Here is a 12,022-nt window from a genome sequence, read left to right as displayed (position 1 = left end):
AAAACGTGATTTGCTCTCATTCCACACTAAGAAATGTCTGGTCATGGCTCTAATCCAATGTCATTTCGATTACGCATGTTGTTTTTGGTATCATGGTATTACCAAATTTTGGAAAGATAAACTTAACAGATTATCTGTACAAAAGAGAGTGGAGAAAGCTTTCAAAATCAAAAATGGTTTGGCTCCTGAATATATGAGTGAAAACTTTGTTCCCTTTGACACTCTTTATTCATACAATATAAAGAAGTGAAACGCCAGCTGCTGGAGCAGTATTGAATTTTCATTAAATACAATTAGTTGGTCCTTTATTTAAGGCAAGTGGCCGATTTCCCAAACAGTACAAAACAGCACAATACAGCACAATACAAACCAACATAAACACAAAATATGAATAAAGCTGGGGTCACCGCCTTGGAACGGTCAATGCAAAGCATTGGGGGTTTAAACCTGGTTATAGAGCGCTCAACCTTACACTTAGGTCAAGCGAACGTGGGTGCTATATTTTACCCAAAGTCAAAGGTTTTGGTGCTTAATCTTTTGCATATAATGCTTGTGTTCTGTGGAACAAACTACCTTCCTTCTTAAGGAATATTACAAGTATATCTAATTTTAAGTTGTCAGTCAAAACTCATCTTCTTAATATGTAATCACTCTTTTAGATCTATATAGTTAATTTTTAATTGATTCACATTTTAATATATCTACCTTTTTATGCAAATAATTGTCTTTTATAACTCAAATCTCTGATATTCTTCTCATACCTCTCTATGTCACTATACAAGGACCACAATGGAAATAATCCTTGGTGCAATGTAATTAGCATGGTTTCATTTCTTATACATGTTTATTGTTTTACTATTTTATCATGTATGTAGATATGTTTTATCATGTTTTATCCTTATACTAAAATCAATCTATATATCTATCTATCTATGATTTACTGAGAAATGATCGGAATGATGGCTGTACAAAGGGTCGATTATTTCTAGTATTGAATGAGATAAATTGAATGATTATGTATCTCGCATGTAAACGCGATTTCTAAAAAAAATAAAACAACGTTTACTATAATTTCCAACAAGAACAATACGTTGGAATTCGAATATTTGCAAATACTAGTGGTTAATTTACCTAAAAATAGTAATGACATCTACATATGGCTAGCAGTTACGGCTAAATCGGTACGGTGAATGGAATCAATACTTATTTGTTTAAGCTATTAAGTCGTTAAAACAACTAACGAATCCAATGTTAGTTGAACATGATAATGGTGATAAAATGTATCATTTTCAAATGGAGTTACACATGTATATTAATAATTGTAGTTGCAGCTCATAACTTCTTACTTATGCATACATGGACATTGACAACACACATTAATCAGTTTACAAAACAACATCACAAAGGTTACAACATAGTTCCTTCTGTATGAGAAAATCATTACAGGGCATGCACCATAGGCATGCATGTTACTATTTTGAAATATACTTGAAAAGTGCGTGTCTTACATAGTTTTATATTATTGAATAATTAAACAAAGCAAAATAACTGATCATACAATAGTTTTTCCTTAACAAAATGCCTGTTTAGTATTTTGTTTTGTAAGATTGTTTAGAAAACAAGTCTCTGTCTTATTTTTAACCTCCTATTAGACGAAGAATACGCTCGAGGTGCCAGTTAGCAGCATTGTTTGGATTGCACAGACTTAACGAAACCTCGTAGTAATATAACGCCAAATCATATTCTCCTTCAATCTCATAGCAATGCCCCAGCATGTTCAGTGCAGTCTCTTGGTGATACAGGTTGATTTTAATTTTTGCAACATATTCATTAGACCGCAAGGCGTCCAATGCACGCAGCTGATCGTCACGACCACCGATTCCTCCATAAGTGAGGCATTGTAAATAGTTCAAGGACGGACGAGCATCCACTTCAGCACTGTCCATCCATCGTTTATGAACAGGGTGTCTTTCTGCAATTTCCTCTTCAGTGATATTAGGCTTCATTTCATACAACAAAATGCATGGGACGCAGTAAGTTTCTTCCCTTAGAAACCGGACACAAAATGCGAATTGCAGTTCACTGAATCCCTTGTACTTGTTGCCTGATAGCATGTTAGCCAACACCTGGAGATCACGGTCTCCTTCTATAAGTATTATTCCACACACATCCTTGACCACTCTGTGATACCTTTTTTCCACAACCTCCAACACTCTTAATGCCGCGTTAAAATGTCCACTCCAGTACAATATGGAAGCCAACTTCAAGCGACTAGAAGCTACATCTGTGTTTAAGGAATATTGAAAACGACTTAAACTTTCGCTGTTAATAACATTTCGAAGTCGCAAACAGTTAGATGCTTTCATTGAATTTTGTTACGCATACACGTGTATAATCTGACATTAGTGAAGAATTCAACAACTTGTTGTACTGCACATTGTATCTCTTGCTCTAAGGTTAAAGTATTAGAACCGTGTATTTGTGATATAAAACATGGTAATGAGTTAAACAAGTTTTCCAAGCACTCAAACTTCAGCAGTAAGCTGATGCTGTTACGTAAACATTCACGTCCAAGCCCCCCCCCCCCCAGCTTGTCCAATTCGCCCTATACTACATTCTTGTAACCGACTTCTTATTTCATCTATATCAATGTAAAATACATCTTGCAAGTTGTTTTTTATCATTGAATCTACATACACTAAAAGGCGCCTCTGCTGCACATAAGAAACTTTTCCATCGAACAAGTTCACCTCATCTATGATAAAATGCGGGAGCCTTCCCAATCGCAGCCATTTCCTCAATACGTTTAAACAAAGCCAAAGGAGAAACATTAGGTTACGTTCGCACCACAGAGACGGATGCGTTCTCTCTATGGTGTAAAACATTTAAGTTTTACAATGAAAGCTTGATATATAATCTCCTACACAATTTGAAAATAAGGATTTCTTAATTAGTTTTAACACAATATAACCTTTTATTTGTGTACTATTAAATCTAAATATTAACATCCGTTCTATCAGGTTCGGAGACAGGCGCCTTTCTTCGCATTTGTAATCACTGTCTGGATGACCGTCTGGTACCAGGAACACGGGGCTACTCGTGCAGCCTCAAGTAGCTGAACTGGCGGCCAGTGTCTACCCCTACATCTGTCTATCTAGTGTTGTATTTCAGGAAGAGGCTTTTGTACATGAAATGCTTGTACCAAATCCCATTTAGCTATATCACTCACAGAAGGCCCATTTTTTGTTGCCTCTCCTTGATCTTGCATTATATGTTCGAGGCGCTGTTTCCATCGTTCAGCACTCACCAGTATTCCTCCAGAGTCTTTCCTCACAAACAGATTGGTCACTGGTTCGGGTGTGTCCGTTCTGAAGACCTGTAGTAGGTACTGTTGAGGAGTTGTAATGTCGTCGCGGAGCATCAGAACGTTAATTAGCACGGTCAGCCAGTCTCCCAAGACTCTCATGACATTCACCTTGTTGTGACTTGTTAACATATCAAAATCAGATTGGAGCCTAGGAATTGTGGTTCCTTCCGTTTTGCACCCAAAATGAAAACATTTAAAATCCTTTCCATCTAGTTTCGATCCTATCATCTCCATGCATTCCATCCACAAGTAAGATTGTCTCCGCTCCATTACAGTATCCTTTCCATCCCAATTGTCATCAAGTGCTTCTGACAACTGGATAGAAAATTCTGTGAAGTTTTCTGGAATCTAGATATGCAAATACTATTTCACTTTTGAAGTTGTGGTTACCTTATATACAGTCCTAATGAGACTGATACACATGTTTATTCCATTGGCTTAAAGCGATATAACTAAGTGTGTTATATAAATGTTTTATATATTTTTAGTGAATACTATTTGATTGTTTTGTATCAAACATGCGGTGTGTGTAATATATGACAACAAAAGTATTCTTTGTATTTCGTATTCAATATGTTGAAGTTTTATCATTTAAAATGTGTATAGGCTGTAAAATTTGACACGAGAACTGATGAATCGATTAAGGCCAGATTACAAATACATCTATTATGATAAAATTTCAATTGGTTGAAGCATGATTTGAACAATTGCTTTTTATGCGTTTAAAAAATAATTTAACAACAGGAATTCGTCATTTTATGAATTTGGTTTCTCTTCGTGTCTGTGTGTGAGTCGGTCCCATGATCCATCCGCTCGCACCACTGCCCGTAGGTTTGTCCGTAAATCAGTCTGAAAGTCTGGCTGTCAATCCTTGAATCTCTTCTGTTTGTCTGACTTTATGTCCGCATGTCAGTTTGTTCGCCCATCCGCACGCTGATACAATACCCGCCAGGCACCTGCTTGTCTATAGACTAGTATATATCTGTCTTTTTTTTCTTTCCGTCCGTTCGTTAGTCCGTAATTTCGTTTGTATATCATTCTTTGTCGCTCTATCGATTGGCCCATCTGTCTAAAAACGTGTGTTATGTATTTATGTTCAGTGTAAACTATAAATAAACACAACTATACTACAAACAATTGTTAATACTATACCTGCATATTTGTGATTTTGGTATTGCTTGTTCTTTGATCGCGTTGGTGTAGTGATTTCCATTCAAGCTTTTCTGCCACGGACAGAAATAGTACGCTACTTATCGAACACATGTACCTTGATAAACACAAATAAAATACAAGACACTATTGTATAAAATTTATAACTCGAATGAAATGTAATATCTATTTTATAGCTTGTTAATTGAATTTGTTACCTTAATCAACGTTACATGCCTGTATTTCGGTGTACATGAATATTATATAATATTAATTTCACTCAGACTGTTTAAAACTATAAATATCATAAAGTATATTTTTAAGAATAAATAGCTACACACTGATTTAGTATTCAAGTGTTTCGCTTGTATATAAATATGTTTGCGCCAAAAGTAAATCGTCGGTATAAGTATATTAGGGAAACTGACTGATAAGCTTGGTTTATTGTGGCAATTATCAAGGGTTTAGTGTTCCGCTGAATAGGAAGTAGTGGACATTAAAATAATCGGAGCGACGAACCGTTTTTTTATTACAGCAATAATACTCAACGCTTAACGCTATATACATTTTTATTTTAATACAGTCGTATCTAACTTATCTTATAACATAAAAAGTTTTTGTCTACGTGTCCATGGTTTCAGAAAATCATAACATTTTAAAAGGTCCGTATGTTTAGACAAGAGCATACGGGATGCCCGGATGTATATAAAAGGCCCGTGGCCGTTACACGGCTATGGTCTTGCTCTGCCGTATATTATTTCGTTTTATTACATATCATACCATTTTGTTCCTTCAGTTAAATTTATTATTGAATCAGCTCTCCGTACGTTCATTTCATTCAACTAATAAATTTAAAGGTCTAAATATACCAGTATATGTAAAATTGCCCCAGCTCCTTGCAGACATGTTTTTCAACGGACCATAATTGTTTTCGAACTCAGCCGTGATACATTATAACACATGTTCTTAGCAATTTCATTATGTTTGGAAAAAAATGTGACTTATAAGTGTTCACAGGTTTCACTCAAGCCGTGTAAGTAAGATTGCCCTCCTTGGGCGGCATGTTTTTCAATGGACCAGAATCAATTTTGAAATCGGCTGAGGTATATTATGACGAATGTTCTGAGCGCATTTCATAAAGATTAAGCAATACGTGTGACATCTACAGTGTTCATAACGTTTAATTCCATACATAGAAAACTGCCCAGCGACTTGATGGCCATGTTTTCAATGTAGAGGACTCCTTTTCGAATTCGACCGAAGTATAATTGGAACAAATGTTGTTGGGAGTTTTATGAAGATTTTCCAAAACAACGTTTAGAGTTTTCTTTCAGTTGACCAAGTGATCTAGTGTTTTATCCCACGTAATATAATTTCGAACTCGTCCGAGATATCATTGGGGCATAAGTACTGACTAAGTTTTATTAAGACTGTTTTTGTTTTGGTTTTAAGGAGATCCAAAACAAGACAAACTCGCAAAACAATAACAACAAGAAACAACAACAACGGAACGTAGACAACTTAGTAAATTAAACAACATAGTTCAACGCACAATATAATATTTCGAATAATACTAATTATTTCGAATATAAACAGATTAAATTTTTCCATTTCATTAGGACAGTTTTTGATACATTGACCAGTAACGTAAGTAAGAATAATAGAAACTTAGTCTATACTTCGCTACATGTACTAGTAACTTTTAAATAACTGAATATCTAGTACTTATTGCTAATCAATATGCGCTAGGTTAACTGTTGAATACATTTGAAAGCTAATTTTAATCAAACCTTACATAAACGCACCCTTTTATGTATTAATACACGCTATATGTTAAGTTCATTCAATTTCAATTTCTTACCCTGCATACATAAGTATTTATTTTGCATTTATGAATTAAACAAGTGGATATTTGTTTACGTTGTTTATGTGATTTAGTGTCGAAATAATTGAACAAGCTGTTTTATAACTGGTTCTGGTAAAATAATGAATGGATCGAAATTGTTTAGATTCCTTTATGATATTCTGACTTACATATCGTAATTCAGAATGTCATTAAGGAATCTAAACAAGAGAGTTTCAAACGACATATTTAGAATTGCTACCATGCTGATATTATTATTATGTGTTATGTTAACGTGTTTCAACAATATCATTTTATAATCTATGTATCTGTCTTCTAAAATATAATAATTATACATTCGTCCAGCTCATGACGTTAAATCAACAGGACTTAAACCGTTCCATAAACCGTGCTTTAACTTGTGGTTAAATGGTCTTACTCGCTAGTTGCGAGAAGGGCTCGGTGATGCCCGTGTTAGTTAAAAGCTACCTACAATGGCGGATGAACCTAAAAGTGAGGTCAACGGTGTGTACCTATGCCAGAAAGCTAGATAGTGTTGACTTTGGAACCGCATCGCGAAAAAATCCACAATAAACAAACATGAGAAGACAACTACATAATGGAGAATGCGAGCTGGGCGGTCGCCGGAAAAAACACGCGCCCCGTCGTAGACCTAGGGAAACCCTGGTTTCTAGTTCGATAAATGGTCTACAGGGAAGGAACAGTGAAACGAAGCTGATTGATGCGAAACACCAAACTTCAATCGGCACATGTAACGTTAGAAAGCTTTGGAAGAACGAGAGCCTTGAACTACTGATCGACCATCTTAACAAGTGGTTCAGGTGGGACGTTATTGGTCTATCAGAGATGAGACGAACATAGCAGGGCAAATTGAAGCATGACGAACTCAAACTTCAGTATTCGGGCGAAGAGAAGGCGCATCAAGGTGGTGTTGGATTGCTGCTCTCGAAAAAGGCAGCCAAAAGCCTAATTGATTGGAATCCTTTGCCGTCAAGAGTCATCAGTGCGCGTTTCATTTACAAAAGGCCACAATATCACCATCATTTAAGTGTAGGCACCAACTAAAAGCCATAGTAACTAGGCTGTTGACTGCGCTTACGAGTCACTACAGCAAGTAATCGACAACGCGCCAAGAAGGGATTTCAGGATCATATTTGGAGACTTTAACGCACATGTCGGTTCTGACTGCGACACATGAGATGGAACATTGGGGCGCTTTGATTACGGCACAATTAATAAAAGAGGTGAGCGACTCCTTCAGTTCTGCAGGCTAAACACACTGAACCTCATGAACACCTGGTTAATCCATAACAATTCAAGAAAATGGACATGGGGCTCATATGGAGACCGAACGCAACAAATGATCGATTACATCAAGATTGACCAGAGATGGTGTAGCTGTATCAACAATGCACGCATCTTCCAAAGTGCAACAGTGCCGAATGTGCAAAACGATCACAGCCTAGTGATGGGAAATTTCAAAATAAGATGCAATGTTCAAAATAGATCGCTCACAAGACGGGTGGACGTTGAACGACTCAGAATATCTGAGGTAAGAGAGAGAGATGAGATTGAACTCAAGAACCTTTTCGAAGCTCTAGGGCGATGTGTTCGTCTAAGCAAACGTAGATGTAGCACTGAAGGTCGTTACCAACATGATAAAGAGGACAGCTGAGGAATTAATTGGCTTCAATATATCCAAGAATTCTCCTTGGATAAGTGACAATGTACTCGACCTGGCTGACCAACGACGAACGGTAAAGGCAAGGAAGAACAGTAGCCCACAGGATGAGAAATTGAAGCAATTATACTCTCAGCTCATGGTCGTCATTGACAATAATGTCGAGAAGTGCGTTGACGACTGGTTTAACAGGCTGTGAGGCAGAAGAAGCTAACCGAAAGAATGACATGCGCACCTTCTTCCAAAAAGTAAAACGAGTTGATAGCGTCAGCTCAAGGTACGGGTAAGAGATCAGCAACAACAAAACAGAGTGGATGCTACTGAGTTTGAAATCTGAGCAAACAGTGAAGAAGAGTATAGAAGAGGAAATGCTGCTCAGGAAAAAAAACTACAACATAAAGAAAGTTTCAAGTATCTCGGATCGACCTTTACCACAACATGTGACAGCGCGAAAGACATCAAAGTGAGAACAGCCATAGCGTTGGGCTCAATGAGTGACTTGGACAGCATCTGGAAGAACACAAACATTAATCAGAAACCCAAAATGCGACTGTATAATGTCCTCATAGTCCCGATTGCCATGTACGGATGCGAAGCTTGGACTCTTTGAAAAGCTGAAGAAAGGCAACTGCTACTGTTCGAGATGGCATCACTCCGAAAGATACTTGGAGATCGCATCATGGAAAAGATGAGAAATGATGATATCAGGAAGGCCCTCAACCATAACGAAACGATAATGCAAAGAGTACTTGTCCGACAACATCAGGGGCTCGGCCATGTACTCCGTATGGAAAAGAATATGATCGCAAACATGACACTAAATGAAAGATTGGACGAAAAAACTAAAAGTGGACGCCCAAAAACAACATGGGAGTCGGCAGCGTTCTCAAGATACGATGAGGGTCCGAAAATCCTAACATGGGCGGCCCAAGACAGGAACCGATGGCGTTTATTGTCAAATCATGTGAGAGCCCACGTCGACGTGCCATAGCACAGAGATACGGCGAAGAAGAAGAATCTATGCTTCATACTAATAGATTAAGTGTAATATTAAATCATCGACGAACCTCATATAACACTCTGTTTAATTGACGACGCCATATATCACACGAGGAAAATATTTTTCGTTTCTTCAAACTTGTTTTTAAAGTCAATAATTTTCATCCCTCGCACAGTATAATATACATATTATCTAATCAGAATACATTTATTACCCTAATACGTATCTTATCTAAATACATATCTTACCTTAATACATTAATCGCTTGTGTTCAAATGTCCGCAGTTACTGCCATAATTATCTATAGTTATAAACTCTATTTAAACATTTTTCGAGCGATTTTCCCCTAGGCATCTGCTACTTATTGAAGTAATTCATCAACCGCTAACAGATTAGAAAACTTACCGACTGTGAAGAGGTGATATCCAAAACAAACCAGGACAAGTTTTATCATGTGATTGTCATATGATATTTGCAACGGGAATTCATTGGTCGATATAAGATGTATGCACGAGAAAGGTGACATACAAATAAATTGTAGCGTAGCTATTGTTTTCTAAATGCGTACTGACATACAAAATGGAAAAGACGAATAACGATAAGTATTATAATTAAGGAAGAGAAACATTCAATTATTTATACTAAGCGTATTGTACAAAATGACGTCAGTCACAATTGGTTAAAAAACACCCTTCAAGCAATATACCATATATATTTTCCATAAAAAGTTCAAATCCTTATTTCTTTTTTTTCTTTTTTGACGTCATCAACGAATTGTGCCAGTTTTTGGTTTCAGCAGTATTTAATATATGCAAACGATATTGTTCAATGGATACATAATTTCCTGTAAAGAGAGCGCATGCTACTGTATTTCATGTTCTTAAGTATTCATAAGGATATTATATGCGTGGTCAATCGACTTTTTGTACAGATTTAAACATATTTACGTATAATAACACACGTTTTACCTCGGGGAAAACTAAAATAGCTACGCAGATACATGATAGCTAATTTATAATATTATACCTCAAATAAATTTGTTGTCTTCTTTGCGTATGTAAACTACACAGGTCCGTTATTTTGAATAGTGCCCGATGACTAGATGCGCGCGCATCTAATAGTGCCCGCTAGAATGTTAGTTATTTGTTACCAATCTCTTTGCACGACGGTTACATTACATTCACCTCTGTGTTGGGCTCAGAACTATGGAAGCATATTTGTGCCACCACTTAACAACTTAAAATAACATGAAAATAATGGAGGATTTCGCGAAAAAGAAATTATTTTCGCGAAAACAGATACATTTTCACGGAAATAAATGTATTATGTTAACACGAATGTATGCATTTTAGTGCTCTAAACTGCCAACACATACAGATTAAATTTTCATGAAAATAATGGAAGATTTCGCGAAAACAAATAACTTTTCTCGAAAACAGATAACTTCATGAAATTATGAATATAAATTCGCGAAAGATGCCAGTTATATAAAAATAGATGCTCTTCAATCGGTGAACATTGTCTTTATCATACAGACCAAGAACTGGATTATACGTGCATACTATAGCAAGTAGTAAGTTTCCTTTTATTGATTGATATTTTTAATGTAAATGCATCTTTGTTGACGAAAATACATAAAGCTGTTTTTAAATATTTATTTTCAGACACAAAAATGGAAATTACTGGGTGAGAAATGGATGTGCGATTTTTCTGTATTCATTAATGCAACAGTCTATACAGTGTTAATGTCACATTTAGAGTTCAAAGGTCGAAAACGGTACAGTACCAATGTCCCCCTTTGGAAAGCCACTTGTTAGACCTTTGGATTTTTTATTTGAATAATAGATCTCTAATTTTTTTATGATAATTCCAGATCATGCCCGCATACGATATTCAGGACGCCGATCTTGAGGGTATGACATCATCACAGCTTATTGTTTAGTATCGTCAGAGTGGGTAGTCTATACGTGAAATAATGAAGTTATGGCCATACGAAATGGAAAAATAACAAGCGAACGATCAATTTTCCGAGTCTTGAGACGTTACCGCCTGACTAGAGGCCAAAGTTAGCACAGTCTCGAAGAAATTATTCAAGGAATATTGCTTGAGTTATCAGTTCCCGGTGAAAATGCTGGTTACCGGCAAATGCGTCAAAGACTCCTGATTTATCATGGACTTGCAGCTACATTTGAGATGGTTCGTCTAATTTTAGGACTCATTGATCCACAAGGTGTTGCATAAAGTCAGGCGGGAAGGTTAAGGCGGAGAATTTATATAAACAATGGTCCCAATTTTGCAATCCATTTAGATGGCTGGGACAAATTGAAGCCATGCGGTTTGTCAATTCATTGAGCTGTGGATGGATTTTCCCGTAGAGTGTTGTGGCTGAAATGTTGTTATTCTAACAAAACGCCGATGTACATATCTTGCTTTAATTAGACAACATTAGGGAAATTAATTGCATTCCAGTACGGGTTTACGGTGACCGCGGTACAGAAAATTCTATTGTCCGTGATGTGCAAATGGCATTACGATGGACAGACGCAGATCAGTACCAGGGGATCCTAAGCTTCGTCTATGTTTCATCTAACAGAAATGTCAGAATTGAGAAGTTTTGGCGAAGTCTTGGAGAAATGTGTGGAAATGTATGGATGAACCATTTTAAAGATAAGTGATTTCGGATTACTGGACACATCTGATAGTGTATACTTAGAATGCATTAGATACTGTTTTCTTCCTGTCGTTAGTAAAGACCTGAATGAAGTTTGCAATATTTGGAATACTCATCGTGTTCGTCGAAATAACCGAATTTCATGTCCTGCAGGAAAACCTGAGGTGTTGTTCTTTCAGCCAGAGGTATATGGTGCAAGAGATTGTAAAATACCATTGGTTGACAATAGGGAATTAAATGATGTGGAACGGGAGTATTCTCAACGCCCTCCAGAACTTGGTGTATCACAA

General features: G+C 36.7%; 1 long non-coding RNA gene across 1 annotated transcript; it reads right to left on the bottom strand.

Annotated features, from left to right (window-relative positions):
• Positions 1-217: 217 nt before the first annotated feature.
• On the bottom strand, positions 218-9,456 carry LOC127865308 (uncharacterized). Its single transcript, XR_008042580.1, has 3 exons — positions 9,310-9,456; positions 4,520-4,634; positions 218-3,715 (listed from the first exon to the last, which is right to left on the bottom strand). It is a non-coding gene; the product is annotated as an uncharacterized LOC127865308 (long non-coding RNA).
• Positions 9,457-12,022: the final 2,566 nt, after the last annotated feature.

Source organism: Dreissena polymorpha, chromosome 1 (genome assembly GCF_020536995.1).
Source record: "Dreissena polymorpha isolate Duluth1 chromosome 1, UMN_Dpol_1.0, whole genome shotgun sequence".
In the NCBI taxonomy this organism is placed as follows: domain Eukaryota; kingdom Metazoa; phylum Mollusca; class Bivalvia; order Myida; family Dreissenidae; genus Dreissena; species Dreissena polymorpha.
The sequence above is the reverse complement of the archived record's forward strand: the minus strand, read 5'-3'. Positions and strand labels throughout refer to the sequence as shown.